This window comes from Neophocaena asiaeorientalis, unplaced genomic scaffold, assembly GCF_003031525.2.
Source record: "Neophocaena asiaeorientalis asiaeorientalis breed wild unplaced genomic scaffold, Neophocaena_asiaeorientalis_V1.1 scaffold138, whole genome shotgun sequence".
NCBI classification, from domain to species: domain Eukaryota; kingdom Metazoa; phylum Chordata; class Mammalia; order Artiodactyla; family Phocoenidae; genus Neophocaena; species Neophocaena asiaeorientalis.
The window spans coordinates 5,992,123-6,008,124 of NW_020172632.1; positions in this window are offsets into that span (position 1 = coordinate 5,992,123).

The window sequence follows — 16,002 nt, forward strand, 5'->3', positions numbered from 1 at the left end:
TCTGTAGTTCATGTCTGAAAATATCTTTATTCCACGCTCACCTTTGATTACTAGTTTAGCTGGGCATAGAATTTTAGGGTGAAAATTGTTTCCATTCAGAATTTTTAAGACTTGTCTCTACAGTTGTCTGACTTCCAGTGTTACTCTGAGAAATTCGATGACGTTCTGACCCTGTATCTTTGTATGGGGCTTCCTTGCTCCTTTTAGCCTCCACTTCCTCCTCCTCTCTTTAGGACCCTTCCTTCATCCCTGGTCTTCAGACGTTTTCAAATGACCTGTCTTGGTGAGGCTCTTTTGTTCATCCATTGTCCTGGCCTCCCAAGTTGGAGGCTCATATCCTTCCATTATGAAAATTTTTCTTATACTGCTTCTTTCACAGTTTCCCTTCCTTCATTTTCTCTTTTCTCTCTGGAACTTTTATTAGTCAGATATTACTCCCAGGATTGATCTTCAAGCCTTCTTATTTATCTTTTCCTATTCTCTATTTCTATACTTTTTGCCGACTCTCTGAAGGATTTCCTTAATGTTACCTTTCAAACCTTCTGTCCAGGGTTTCATTTCAGTTCTCCTTTGTTTGTTGTTTCAGTTTTGCCCTGCTGCCTGAATTGTCTGTTTCCTCCGGGTTTATTTTGTCCCTGTTTGTTCCTGGTGATTCTTACAGACACTAAAAAAAAAAGAAACAAGAAACTGTGTACCTGATTTCAGGATGGCGGGTAGCACAATTGTTGACTGTGGGCTCCATTGGGGTGATCTGGTAGCAAGTCAGCTTTTCGAGGAGAGGGTTCTAGAGACCAATTACTCCGGAGAGGACTCTCCATCCTCCTGTCCTTCAGGATGTTTCTGGGTCGGGAGCCACCCTGGTTCTTTGTCTCTGGAGAATGAACCTTCATCTCCTGGTCTCCTGGGAGTGGGAGGTGAGTGGTAGGGAGAGGACTAGTTGCCTGGCTTTAGGGTTGGGAAAGGGGGTACCAGGAAGTCTAACTCTCCCACACTGACTTTCCACCATTCCCCTTCTCTTTAATCCACCCCTAGCCCCCACCTTCTTCAATATCTGATGCCTCTGAGTCCTGAGCGTTTCTGGGGCTCCGTGGGAGACCCTGTTCATGTCCAGCAGTGCCCCCTCCTCAGACGTGGAGCTACTTCTGCCCGGCTAGTGCAGTCTCCACGGCCCCATCAGCCCTGTCTTCCACTGGCTCCACTCCTGTTCCCACGGTCTTTCTTATTTCTGTCCTGTCACCTTAATGGGGTTTTAGGAGGAGATGAGATCAATGCTTATCAAGGCTCCCTCTCTTATTTCACTTAGACTTTCCCTGTGTCAGGCAATCTGGGGAAGCCAGAGAAACATCATCATCCTTGTAACAGCTAATATTTACTCAGTGCTTGCTCCTTCCAAGAACCTTCTTAATCCTGTTACAATGTATTATCTCATGGGATTCTTACTACCACCCTCCGAGGACACTTACAGATGTGCAACTGGGCTCAGAGATGTCGGTGACTTGCCCAAGGTCACCCAGCTAGACCATCCAAACTCGTCAGCTGGCGTCAGAGCCCTGGGTGGTCCTGGTGCACTGCCCTCTCCAGCCTCCCACCCTCCCCACCCTGCCCACTGCATCGGCCTGAACGACCTCAGTGCTCGGCTCACACCACTGTCTCTCTCCCACTTCTACACCTTTGCACAGGCTGTTCCCCTGGAGAAAGAACAAAAGAAGTTGTGGGAAAACTTGCTTGTAAGAACAAAGACTACCCAGTCTCCCGGCACAGCTGTAAAAGCACCCAACTCACCTCCTATCAGCCCTTGTGTCTGTAAGAGCATGTTTTCCCATGGTGTTTCTTTGAGGTTTCTTTAGAGATCAACACTTGACCTTAATTCTTTTAGTTCATATAAAAGGTTTGCTGCAGGGACTTCTCTGGTGGTCCAGTGGTTAAGAATCTGCCTTCCAATGCAGGGGACGTGGGTTCGATCCCTTCTCGGGAAACTAAGATCCCACATGCCTCAGGACAACTAAGCCCACAGGCTGCAACTACTGAGCCCGCACCGAAGAGTCTGTGCGCTGCATTGAAAGCCCAGTGCAGCCAAAAATAAAAATAAATAAATTAAATAAAATATAAAAATTTTTTAAAAAATAAAATAATTTTTTAAAAATTAAAAAAAAAATAAAGGCTTGCTGCAGTATGTACCTGGGATGCACATGTTTCCCTGTTGTTCCTTTCTTCTGCTCAAAGAGAGTTTTTTTAATAATTAGTACCTGACCTGTTAGTTTTCTGTCTCTGAGGTGAGAGCGCTGACCAAGCAAGGGACAGGGCTGCATACTGATGAGAAATGCAGTGCCAGTGGGAAAAATAACAGATTAGTCATTTGGTGCTGCTGCCAAGACGTCACTTAATTAGACTGCATGGGTTCTGCCACCATTTCTCTAGGTTTATAAGAACAAATTCCACACAGAGACTCTCTTTTTCAAAAATAATGGCTTTATTGAGATATAATTTACATACCATACAATTCACCCATTTAAAGTGTACAATTCAATGGTTTTTAGTGTATTCACAGAGCTGTGCAACCATCATTACAATCAATTTTAGAACATTTTTACCACCCCCGCTAAGAAACCTTATAACCATCAACAGTTACTTCCCATTCCCCCCAAGCTCTCATTCCTGGATGAACACTCGTCTATTTTCTGTCTTTATGAATTTGCCTATTCTACACACTTCATATCAATGGAATCATACAATATATGGTCTTTTGTGACTGGCTTTTTTCACTTAGCATGATGTTTTCAAGGTTTGCCCATGTTGTGGCAGTATTAATATTTTATTCCTTTTTAGGGCTGAATAATATTCCATTGTATGTATATACCACATTTTGTTTATCCATTCATCAGTCGGTGGACATTTGGATTGTTTCCATTTTTTTGGCTATTATGAATAATGCTGCTGTAAACATTCATGTACAAGATTTTGTGTGAACATGTTTTTAATGTCTCTTGGGTTTTTATTCTATGTAAGAGTAGAGTGGCTAGGTCACATGCTAACACTATGTTTAACTGTTCAAGGACTTGCCAAACTGTTTTCCACAGCAGCTGCCCTATTACATTCCTACCAGCACTGTGTGAGGGTTCTGATTTGTTCATATCCTCACCAACACATGTTATTATCTGACTTTTGATGACAGCCATCCTAGTGGGTGTGAAGTGGTATTCCATTGTGGTTTTGATTTGCATTTGTCTGGGGCAAGTGATGTTGAGTATCTTTTCATGTGCTTTTCGGCCATTTGTAAATCTTCTTTGGAGCCATGTTGATTCAGATCTTTAGCCCATTTTAAAATTAGGTTGTCTTGGGGCTTCCCTAGTGGCGCAGTGGTTGGGAGTCCGCCTGCTGATGCAGGGGACATGGGTTCGTGCCCCGGTCCGGGAAGATCCCACATGCCGCGGAGCAGCTGGGCCCATGAGCCATGGCCGCTGAGCCTGTGCGTCCGGAGCCTGTGCTCTGCAACGGGAGAGGCCACAACAGTGAGAGGCCCGCGTATCGCAAAAAAAAAAAAAAAAAAAAAAAAAAATTAGGTTGTCTTTTTATTATTGAGTTGTAAAAGTTCTTTATGTATTCTAGATACAAGTCTCTTATCAGATATATGATTTGCAAATATTTTCTCCCATTCTGTGGATTGTCTTTTCCCTTTCTGTTTTTTTTCACATCTTTATTGGAGTATAAATGCTTTACAATATTGTGTTAGTTTCCGCTGTACAACAAAGTGAATCAGCTATATGTACACATATACCCCCATGTCCCCTCCCTCTTGAGCCTCCTCCCACCCTCCCTATCCCATCCCTCTAGGTTGTCACAAAGCATTGAGTTGATTTCCTTCTGCTATGCAGCAGCTTCCCACTAGCCATCCATTTTACACTTGGTCGTGTATATATGTCAATGCTACTCTCTCACTTCATCCCAGCTTCCCCTTCCCCACTGCGCCCTCAAGTCCGTTCTCTACGTCTGTGTATTTATTCCTGCCCTGACACTAAGTTCATCAGTACTGCTTTTTAAAATTCCATATGTATGTGTTAGCATATGGCATTTGTTTTTCTCTCTCTGACTTACTTCACTCTGTATGACAGTCTCTAGATCCATCCACATCTCAACAAATGACTCGATGTAGGCTATATCAATTTACATTCCCACCAACAGTGCAGGAGGGTTCCCTTTTCTCCACACCCTTTCCAGCATTTATTGTTTCTAGATTTTTTGATGATGGCCATTCTGACTGGTGTGAGGTGATACCTCATTGTTGTTTGGATTTGCACTTCTCTAATGATTAGTGATGTTGAGCATCTTTTCTTGTATTTGTTGGCCATCTGTATGTCTTCTTTAGAGAAATGTCTATTTAGGTCTTCTGCCCACTTTTTGGATTGGGTTGTTTGTTTTTATGATATTGAGCTGCATGTGTTGCTTGTATATTTTGGAGATTAATCCTTTGTGAGTTGCTTCATTTGCAAATACTTTCTCCCATTCTGAGGGTTGTCTTTTCATCTTGTTTATGGTTTCCTTTGCTGTGCAAAAACTTTTAAGTTTCGTTAGGTCCCATTTGTTTATTTTTGTTTTTATTCCCTTACTCTAGGAGGTGGGTCAAAAAAGATCTTGCTGTGATTTATGTCAAAGAGTGTTCTGCCCACGTTTTCCTTTAAGAGTTTTATAGTGTCTGGCCTTACATTTAGGTCATTAATCCATTTGGAGTTTATTTTTGTGTATGGTGTTAGGGTGTGTTCTAATTTCATTCCTTTACATGTAGCTGTCCAGTTTTCCCAGCACCACTTATTGAAGAGGCTGTCTTTTCTCTATTGCATGTTCTTGCCTCCTTTGTCATAAATTAGGTGCCCATATGTGTGTGGGTTTATCTCTGGGCATTCTATCCTTAATCTATACCATTGATATATATTTCTGTTTTTGTGCCAGTACCATACTGTCTTGATTACTGTAGCTTTGTGGTATAGTTTGAAGTCAGGGAACCTGATTCCTCCAACTCCATTTTTCTTTCTTAAGATTGCTTTGGCTATTCTGGGTCTTTTGTGTTTCCATACGAATTGTAAAATTTTTTGTTCTAATTCTGTGAAGAATGCCATTGGTAGCTTGATAGGGATTGCATTGAATCTGTAGATTGCTTTGCGTAGTATAGTCATTTTCACAATATTGATTCTTCTAATCCATGAGCATGGTATATCTCCACATCTGTTTACATTATCTTTGATTTCTTTCTTCAGTGTTTTTTAGTTTTCTGAGTACAGGTCTTTTGCCTCCTTAGGTTTATTCCTAGGTATTTTATTCTTTTTGTTGCAGTGGTAAATGGGATTGTTTCCTTAATTTCTCTTTCTGATCTTTCATTGTTAGTGTATAGAAATGCAAAAGATTTCTGTGCATTAATTTTGTATCCTGTAACTTTACCAAATTCATTGATTAGCTCTAGTAGTTTTCTGGTGAAGGTTTATTCCTAGGTATTTTATTCTTTTTGTTGCAGTGGTAAATGGGATTGTTTCCTTAATTTCTCTTTCTGATCTTTCATTGTTAGTGTATAGAAATGCAAAAGATTTCTGTGCATTAATTTTGTATCCTGTAACTTTACCAAATTCATTGATTAGTTCTAGTAGTTTTCTGGTGACATCTTTAGGATTTTCTATGTATAGTATCATGTCATCGGCAAACAGTGACAGTTTTACTTCTTTTCCAATTTGTATTCCTTTTATTTATTTTTTCTTCTCTGATTGCCGTAGCTAGGACTTCCAATATTATGTTGAATAATAGTGATGAGAGTGGACATCCTTGTCTTGTTCCTGAAGTTAGAGGAAATGCTTTCAGTTTTTCACCATTGAGAATGATGTTTGCTATGGGTTTGTTGTATATGGCTTTTATTATGTTGAGGTAGTTTCCCTCTATGTCCACTTTCTGGAGAGTTTTTATCATAAATAGGTGTTGAATTTTGTCAAAAGGTTTTTCTGCATCTATTGAGATGATCATATGGTTTTTATTCTTTAATTTGTTAACATGGTGTATCACATTGATTGTTTTGCTTATATTGAAGAATCCTTGCATCCCTAGGATAAATCCCTCTTGATCGTGGTGTATGATCCTTTTAATGTGCTGTTGGATTCTGTTTGCTAGTATTTTGTTGAGGATTTTTCGTCTATGTTCATCAATGATACTGGTCTATAATTTTTTTTTTTTTGATATTTTTGTCTGTTTTTTGTATCAGGGTGATGGTGGCCTTGTAGAACGAGTTTGGGAGTGTTCCTCCCTCTGCAATTTTTTGGAAGAGTTTGAGAAGGATAGGAATTAAGTCTTCTCTAAATGTCTGGTAGAATTCACCTGTGAAGCCAGCTGGTCCTGGACTTTTGTTTGTTGGAAGATTTTAAATTCCTGTTTCAATTTAATTACCTGTGATTGGTCTGTTTATATTTTCTAATTCTTCCTGGGTCAACCTTGGAAGGTTGTACTTTTCCAAGAATTTGTCCGTTTCTTCCAGGTTGTCCATTTTATTGGCATATAGTTACTTGTAGTAGTCTCTTATGATCTTTTGTATTTCTGCAGTGTTATTTGTAATCTCTCCTTTTTCATTTCTAACTTTATTGACTTGAGTCCTCTCCTGTTTTTTCTTGATGAGTCTGGCTAAGGGTTTATCAATTTTGTTTATCTTCTCAAAGAACCAGCTTTTAGTTTTATTGATCTTTGCTATTGTTTCCTTCATTTCTTTTTCATTTATTTCTGCTCTGATCGTTATGATTTCTTTCCTTCTACTAACTTTGGGTTTTGTTTGTTCTTCTTTTTCTAGTTACTTTAGGTGTAAGGTTAGATTGTTTATTTGAGATTTTTCTTGTTTATTGAGGTGAGCTTGAATTGTTATGAATTTCCCTCTTAGAAAGGCTTTTACTGCATCCTATAGGTTTTGGATCATCATTTTCATTGTCATTTGTTTCTAGGTATTTTTTAAAATTTCTTCTTTGATTTCTTCAGTGATCTCTTGGTTGTTTAGTAGTGCACTGTTTGGCCTCCATGTGTTTGTGTTTTTTACTGTTTTTTTTTTTCCTGTAATTGATTTCTAATCTCACAGTGTTGCGGTTGGAAAAGATGCTTGATACGATTTCAATTTTCTTAAATTTTCCAAGGTTTGACTTGTGACCCAAGATGTGATTTATTCTGGAGGACGTTCTGTGTGCACTTGAGAAGAAAGTGTATTCTTCTGCTTTGGGGTGGAATGTCCTAAAAATATCAATTAAGTCTATCTGGTCTATTGTTTCATTTAAAGCTTGTGTTTCCTTATTTATCTGCTGTCTGTATGATCTGTCTATTGGTATGAGTGGGGTGTTAAAGTCCCCCACTATTATTGTGTTACTGTCGATTTCTCCTTTTATGGCTGTTAACATTTGCCTTATGTATTAAGGTGCTCCTATGTTGGGTGCATAAATATTTATAATTGTTATGTTTTCTTCTTGGATTGATCCCTTGATCATTATGTAGTGCCCTTACTTATCTCTTGTAACAGTCTTTATTTTAAAGTTTATTTTATCTGATATGAGTATTGCTACTCCAGCTTTCTTGTGATTTCTGTTTGCATGGAATATCTTTTTCCATTCCCTCACTTTCAGTCTGTATGTGTCCCTACATCTGAAGTGGGTTTCTTGTAGACAGCATATATAAGTGTCTTGTTTTCATATTCATTCAGCCAGTCTGTGTCTTTTGGTTGGAGCATTTAATCCATTTACATTCAAGGTGATTATTGATATGTATGTTCCTATTACCATTTTCTTAATTGAATTGGGTTTGTTTTGTGGGTCTTTTTCTTCTCTTGTGTTTCCCGCTTAGAGAAGTTCCTTTAGCATTTGTTGTAAAGCTGGTTTGGTGGTGCTGAATTCTCGTAGCTGTTGCTTGTCTGTAAAGCTATTGATTTCTCTGTCGAATCTGACTGAGATCCTTGCCAGGTAGAGTAATCTTGGTTGTAGGTTTTTCTCTTTCATCATTTTAAATATGTCCTACCACTCCCTTAGAGCATGCAGAGTTTCTGCTGAAAAATCAGCTGATAACCTTATGGGGATTCCCTTGTATGTTATTTGTTTCTTTTCCCTTACTGCTTCTAATATTTTTTCTTTGTATTTAAATTTGATTGTTTGATTAATATGTGTCTTGGCGTGTTTCTCTTTGGGTTTATCCTGTATGGGACTCTCTGTGCCTCCTGGACTTGGGTGACTATTTCCTTTCCCATGTTAGGGAAGTCTTTGACTATAATCTCTTCAAATATTTTCTCAGACCCTTTCTTTTTCTCTTCTTCTTCTGGGATCCTTATAATTCAAATGTTGGTGCATTTAATGTTGTCCCAGAGGTCTCTGAGACTGTCCTCAATTCTTTTCATTCTTTTTTCTTTATTCTGCTCCGCAGCAGTTATTTCCACCATTTTATCTTCCAGCTCACTTATCTGTTCTTCTGTCTCAGTTATTCTTTTATTGATTCCTTCTAGAGTATTTTTAATTTCAGTTATTGTGTTATTCATCACTGTTCATTTGTTCTTTAGTTCTTCTGGATCCTTGTTAAACGTTTCTTGTATTTTCTCCATTCTGTTTCCGAGATTTTGGATCATCTTCACTATCAGTACTCAGAATTCTTTTTCAGGTATGTTGCCTATTTCATCTTCATTTATTTGATCTTGTAGGTTTTTACCTTGCACCTTTGTCTACAACATATTATTTTGTCGTTTCACTTTTTTTTTGATGGGTGGGGCTGTATTCCTGTCTTACTAATTGTTTGGCCTGAGGCATCCAGCGCTGGAGTTTGCAGGCAGTTGGGTAGAGCCGGGTCTTGGTGCTGAGATGAGGCCATCTCGGATGCCTCACTTTGATTAATATTCCCTGGGGTCTGAGGTTCTCCATTAGTACAGCAGTTTGGACTCAGTGCTTGCACCACAGGAGCTCGGGCCCGACCTCTGGTTTGGGAACCAAGATCCCGCAAGCTGCATGGCATGGCAAAAAACCCCACAAAAAAACCAAAACCAAAAACCAAAAACAAATAAACAAAAAAACAGAAAGAATAAAAGGAGCAGTACAACAACAAAGACTAAAAAATAAAATAAAATTTGAATGATAAAAAATATATTAGGAAAAACAAAAATATAATTGAATCAACTGCAACAAGGTAAAACAAAACCACAACAGAAAAAGAAAAAAAAAGGGGAACAAGCCAAAATGAGCAGAACAATAACAAAGTGTAAAGAATAAAATAAAATTAGAAAAATAAAAGATTTATTAGAAAAAATAAAATTATAAATGAATCAACAACAACAAGGTAAAACAGAACTCCAACCTAAAAGAAGAAAGAAGAAAAAGAAAAAAAAAAAAAGGCCTTGGCTATGGGGGTGGAGTTTAGGCAGGGGGTAGAACTAAACTACCTTTAGGCAGGGGGGGGGTTCAAGGTGGGGCGGGGCCTAGGCTCAGGACCCACGCAGCTGAAAAGGCCTTGGGGGCGGGGCCTAGGCAGGGCAACACTGAAGCGTGGAGCGCAGCCTCTGCTTAGGACCTGTATGGAAGGGGAGAGGCAGCACATCCGAAGGGGGCCCTCTGTAGTGTGGAGTTCTGGAGTTTGGAGGTAAGGCCCTGGGTGAGGGTGTGTCGGTGGGGTTTAGGCCAAGCCTGGTTGGAGAGGGTGTCAGAGGGTCTTTTCCCTTTCTTAATGGTATCCTTTGAAGCACAAAAAATTTTCATTTTAGTGGAGTTCAGTTTATCTTTGTTGTTTTTGCTGCTTGTGCTTTTAATGTCATATTTAAGGAAATATTGCCAAATTCAAGGTTGTGAAGATTTACTCCTATTTTTTTCTAGGTTTTATAGTTTTAACTCTTTCCTTTAGGTCTCTGATTCATTTTAAGTTAACTTTTGTATATGATGTGAGGTAGGGGTCTAAGTTCATTCTTTTGCATGTTGCCCCAGCACCATTTGTTGAAGAGACTATTCTTTCCGCATTTAATAAATGCTACCTATTGTAAATACTAGTTACAGAATGCTAGAACCCAAAAAGGGCTAAAGAAAACTGTAGCAACTATAAATCCCAATCCTCTCATTTTACAGGTAGGGAAACAGAGTCTTGGAACTGTTGCCTGGGGGAGAAGGGAAAAAGGAGAGTGACAAGTTGACGAAGCCTGAGAAGTGGCTCCTGTTTTCCTTTCCTGGGTTCTACACTCAGTGGCAAGACCCTGCCCTTCCCTATCTGTAAAATGGGGGTTCAACTGATTTCCCTTCAAGCCCTTCTGAGAAGGCCTGGGTGAAACTCTGGGTCTTGTTGACAGAACTGGAGGCCTTGGGATTCGAGAGTTGGGGCCATCTCCCTGAGTGGAGCCTGACAGCCACATGGGGATCTCCAGCCAAACTGTGGGCATCCATGCTGTGTGACATACTGAGCATTCGTTGTGTGAAAGGAAGACTTGAATGACCCGGCCTCAAGGAACTCCCATCATTAGGAGATGAGATGCCCTGAGAAAAAGGTCATGGAAAGACTGACCAGCTTGGAGGGGCTGTGTGTATCCCAGAGTCCTGGCTGGGAGTTAGCAAGCCTGTGCATCCAGCCTCTGCCACTCTCCCACTTGCAGAGTGACCTGTGCAGGCCCCACTTCCCTTTGTCTCTCCTGGCTCTGAGTCCATGACCCCGTGAGCTCATCTAGAGCCTTTGCACGCTGTCATGTGGGCTGTTGAGCATTCACTCTGCTCTGGTGCTGGAAGCTGCATGTGAACAAAACACAAAGGCCAACTTGAGGGGCTTCCCTGGTGGCGCAGTGGTTGAGAGTCCGCCTGCCGATGCAGGGGACATGGGTTCGTGCCCCGGTCTGGGAGGATCCCACATGCCGTGGAGCGGCTGGGCCCATGGGCCATGGCCGCTGGGCCTGCGTGTCCGGAGCCTGTGCTCCACAACGGGAGAGGCCACAACAGTGAGAAGCCCGCGTACCGCAAAAAAAAAAAAAAAAAACAGACCAACTTGAAGGAAGTGGGACTCAGAGGAAGAGGAGCGATCTTAGGGTCTAGCAGCCCTGGTCTGGTGCTCTGAGCTTGGATTGTTTCTCTCTAGGTTGTTTGAAGAGTGAAGGAGTTAACGTATGTCATGTGGTTGACACACAGAGGGGGCTCAAAAAACTCCTGTTGTCATACACAAGGTCTGAAAGTTGGGGAGACTAAGGCAGCCTCTTTTTTGGCCAGTGGGAGGGAGTAAGCAGTCTGGATTGTAGAAGATGTCTTGACCTTGGAGTGATGGCCTTGCCTTTGGACAGCCCAGGCCCATCAGCTGGCAAGGTTGCATTCTATCTCTGTTTCTGGCAACAGCAAGATTTTCCCTCCTTAATTATCAACGTACTCAGGGAGATGCTAAAAGCAGTGCCTGTTCCTGTGCATATGTCCAGTGGCCACCAGGAGGGCTCCGTGGAGGAAAGTCTATTTCAAGAGCACGTTAAATGCACAGAGAGAAATTGAGAGGAGAGACTTGTAAGCAATGGGAAGGTAGGTCACGTTGGGGGTGCTTCTGGGTGAGGGTCCCTGAAACACCTTTACAGAAGCCTACCTTGCTGGCTGAGTGTAAGAATACTTGGAGCATCTTCAGATTCTTTTTAGAACCAAGTGATGTATAGTGAGTTACTCAGTTGCTGAATTGGTAGATGGAGGCTGACTCCTCATCCCTCACCACCACTGTGGCTTTCCACGGTCACCAAATAACTGCCGTCTCTGATTTCTCATGTCTTCCTCAGCACAACCTTATGTGTAATCATGGTTTTCATTTTCAGTTGAGGACACTAAGGCTCAGAGAGAGCATGTGGCTTGTCTAAGGCTGCACATCCAGAATTTGAATGGAGGTCCCAAGCCCTGGGTAGAGAGACTGGTGTGTTCTGGCCAATGAGGCTTCTGCCCAAGACAACATGGGGTGATGAGTGCTGCCCTGGAGCCCTGAAACCAGATCCACCACCAAGTTACCATGTGTCCCCAGCCAAGTCAGACCAATTCCTGGGCCTCAGTTTCCCACTTGTATCATGACCCTGAACTTAGTTATGAGGAGAATGCTCAGGGCGTTTATCTGAATGGGCAGCCCTCAAATGGAAGAAAATAGTTACATTTCTTAAGATCCTACTATGTGACAATATGACCCCATTTAATCTGCCTACTAGGGGAGGGCCATCGTCCCATTTTACAGACTAGAAGCCCAGACTCAGTGAGGAGACCTGCCCAGGGCCCCAGTCTGAGCAGATCTGCGGACACTAGAAGCCCTGCTGTCAGTGCTCTGGGCCTCACCATCTTTAGAGAGCCACAGACTTCCTAAGCCTCAGTTTCTCCATCAATAAAAGTAGAGCAGCGGTGCCAGTCGCATTCCAGGCCTCTCTGGGGCATGCAGGCACCTTGTAAAGCCCGGCTCCATGGAGACAGCTACACAACACGCAGCGCCTGCTGGGGAGGGACCACGAGCCTGTGCTCCCGGCAGCCCGCCCCGCGCAGAACTTATGACTTCAACTTGGGGCCGCCCCCCACCTCCCCCTTTGCTTTGTAGCAGGAGACACCCACCACCTCCCCACCCCTCGCCTGGGCCCTGTCACAGGTTGCTCACCGTCCAGGGTGGAGGCACAACTGACCCAGAGGAAAGCTTGGGTGAGTGCAAAGTGCCAAACTTCTGTGAAGGCGCCAGCTCGCCCCGGCACAGGCCTTCCCAGTTTGCCAAGCAGGTCTCCTGTTCCATTAGAGCTCTTGATTCTCCAGGAGCCAGGAGGGCTGTGAGTATCATTCCCATTCTGCAGATGAGGAAACAGACGCCCCGAGGGTGAAACAAGTCAGTGGCAGAGGCAGGTGATAAACTGGGGTTGACTCCCAACCTTGGGATTTCATCTCAACTTGGCATGTGCCATTCACCCCAGGAGTTTGGGGAGAGCAAAGTACTGGGGCTCGGAGGTTGACCAAGGGTGAGGGCTTTGCAGTGAGAAGGACATGAGTCCAAAATCTGGCTTGGCCGTGTGTGATCCTGGGCAACTGACTTCATCTCTCCGGCTTTTCGATTTCTTATCTATAAAACGGGGATGAGAATAGACCTTCGCTGCAGGGCTGCGTGGAGATTAAACAGATTGCACACGTAAAGCACTGACGGTGCGGCCCCTGCTAAGGGACAGCCGTTAGTGTAATCTCAGGACCAGCATCCCCAGCCCTCCCTCCCTGGGCACTGAAGCTGTTGGAGGCTCTCGGATGGTCCGGCCGTGCAGTCGGCGGAGGAGGCTGCGTGGCATCAGGCATCAGGTAGGTGGGTAAGCTGGTCTCTGAGCAGCGCGGTGACCCACAGGTCGTCTGGGCTCCTGTCCCTGCTGCTCCAAGACTTGGCTGCCCTCAGGTGGCTCGTTCCTGAGGGAGCTGCTGGGTGCCCAGGCGGGGGAGGCTCTGGCCTCACTGCCAGGGACTGGCTGAGCTGCTTCAGGCACAGCCTTTCCTTCTCTGGGACTTAATTTTCCTCTTGTCAATAATACCTATCCCTCACCTCAGGGCCAGTCTGACCCCTCGGAGCCTCGGTTTCCCCATCTGGGAAGTTAGGGCGTTGGGAGATGCTGCCCGACTGCGGCCTGGCTGCCCCCAAGGCTCCAAAGGCCAACAGACGCTCATGTGCTCAGTGTGCAGCCCCTGGGTCAACACTGCTCTTCCCTGCAGCCTCCAGGCCAGGTGTAGTCTCCTGATGCCTGGCTGCCTGCGGGGGAACGAGAGGCGGCTGAGAGCAGAGGCCCCATCCTGGTCTCCCCTTGCTTCTGTCCTGGGCTTGGGGCCTGAGAGCCCTGAACCTCTGAGAAATATTGAGGCAGTAACCCAAGCCTCGGCCACCTGCTTTCCCTGCAGGTGTGCAGTTAATCACCTGGACACGCGCTTCCCTCTGTCCAGCCTCAGGGACAGCGATGCTGGGAGGCTGGCCCTGCTGCAGCCTGTGTGGGTGTGAGACAGCGGCTGCCTCCGAATCCTGAGTGAGCCTGAGAGGCCTTTCGGGATTGTGCAGTCCAGCCTTTGACCGAGTGACAGGACTGCTTCATGGCTTCCTGCACACTCTTGCTTGTATACCCCCAGGGATGAGGAGTTCACTTCATCCCAAAGTAGTCCGTTCTGCTTTCGAGGGCTCTGCCTTTTAGAAATCTGAGACCTGCCCCCAGCCCCACTCCCTAGCATCCCAGTCTTGCTTGCTTGAGGGTCTCCAGCTCCCTCTCTCCAGGGCTCCCCGCAGAGCTTTGGGTTTGGGGCCAAGGTCTCCTGAGCATGCCTGCAGCACGTGCGGCCACTGTCAGGTAGGAGGTGAGCAGACCTCTCCCTGTCCTGGCCCAAGTTCTGCACACACATGTATGTCACTGGCATATTAACCAAAACAAAGACGCGTTAATTAAATCCCAACTGTGGGCCAGGTCCTGCACTGGGCACTGGGGACACAGGGCCCCAACACGGTCCCTGCAGTGACAAGACAGTCATACAGGGAAGGTGAACTGAGGCTCCAGCCCCTCCCCAAGCAGGGCCCTAGCCTGGACTTGCCTCCTGGACCCATCCAGGCTGCCAGGCCAGCAAGAAAAATCCCAGCCTGGCCACACCAGGACCACATCAGTTCTTTTCTGGAAAATTTCAAGCATACCCAAAATTACAGAGAAGTAAAATGGACCCCCAGAGAATAGTGGAGTGGACCCTCCTCCAGCTTCAGTGCTTTCAACTCAAGGTGAAGCCTGTTTCTATCCCCTCTGCACCTCCCCCCTCCCCAAATTACGTCGAAGCCTGGCAGCTCCAGTTCTTCCTAGACCCTAAAATCACCCACCAGACCCCAGTCCAAGCCCTGGCCCCGTGGGAGCTCAGGCAGCCCCCAGGCTCCTGCACAGATAGGACACATGTCCTTGGTGGAAGCCTGCAACGGGGGGCTGTTTCGTTGGCCTCTTGGTGGCCCTTCTGCAGGGTCCAGCTACACCACAGCCCCCGGGACCCCTGGGAATAAATCAAAGAAGAGCTCTGGCTCCACAGCCCTGGGGCTGATGAGGGCTGGCAACTCCTGCCCGGTTCACTTTCCATTTGCATTTTCCCCCAGAGACACGATCACTTAGAAACTTATAAATCCCTGGCAGGGCTGACGACCCAGGAAAGTATATAAACTGGCACTTGTAAAAGCATCATGGTCCCCTCTGGATGGCGCAGAGGGGCACGTGCCAGAGCTCCTCTGGTTGCCCCCCAGGACCCACACTGGGATTCCAGCTCTGTCTGCCCTCTCTTGGCAGCCTCAGGCAAGCCACCTCTCTGAGCCTCAGTTCTTCCCTCTGTAAAATGGGGCCATCGCACTCACCTTGCAGCATGTCACAGCAACATCAGGCAAGTGCCGTCGGAGCCGTAAAACACGGGCTGCAGCAGCCGGGCCGGCAGGGTATGTGGACGGAGCACAGGCTGGGTCCAGGAGGCCAGGGTTCTCCCCTGATGGTCACTGACCTGCTCTGTCACTTTGGACACATCACATCCCCTCTGGGCCTGTCTCCTCAGTTTGAAAATGAGGGGTTGGTCAGGCAGTTGAATTAACAAGTATTTGTCGTGGCCATACTGTGCGCGAGGTTCTGTGTAGACGGGCCCTTGTTTTCTTGCTCCCGTCTCTCTGCTCCATCAACGTAGGTAACAAATAGGTGCTGAGCACTTCTGTGTGCCCAGCGCTGTCCTAGGGCAGGTCAGGACCTGCCCTCACAGGGCAAACGTTCTAGTGGGAGCTTCCCCAAGCCGTTCCTCCACGGGCACGGGCGGGAGGTGGCATCTCGGGTATAAACCTGGCGCACCCCTCCTGACTGCTCCCTTGCGTGGAGCCCCATTCTCCACGCCCTTTAGGCTGGATTAGGGAGTGTGGGTGGAGGCTGGAAGCGGTTGCAGAAATGGAGTCTCTCTGGGTCTTTCCCCATCTGTGAAGTGAGGAGAGTGGAGCAGGCGCTCTCAGCCCTGATGGTCTGGGTCACGGGGGACCACAAAGACCACCAGGAACAGA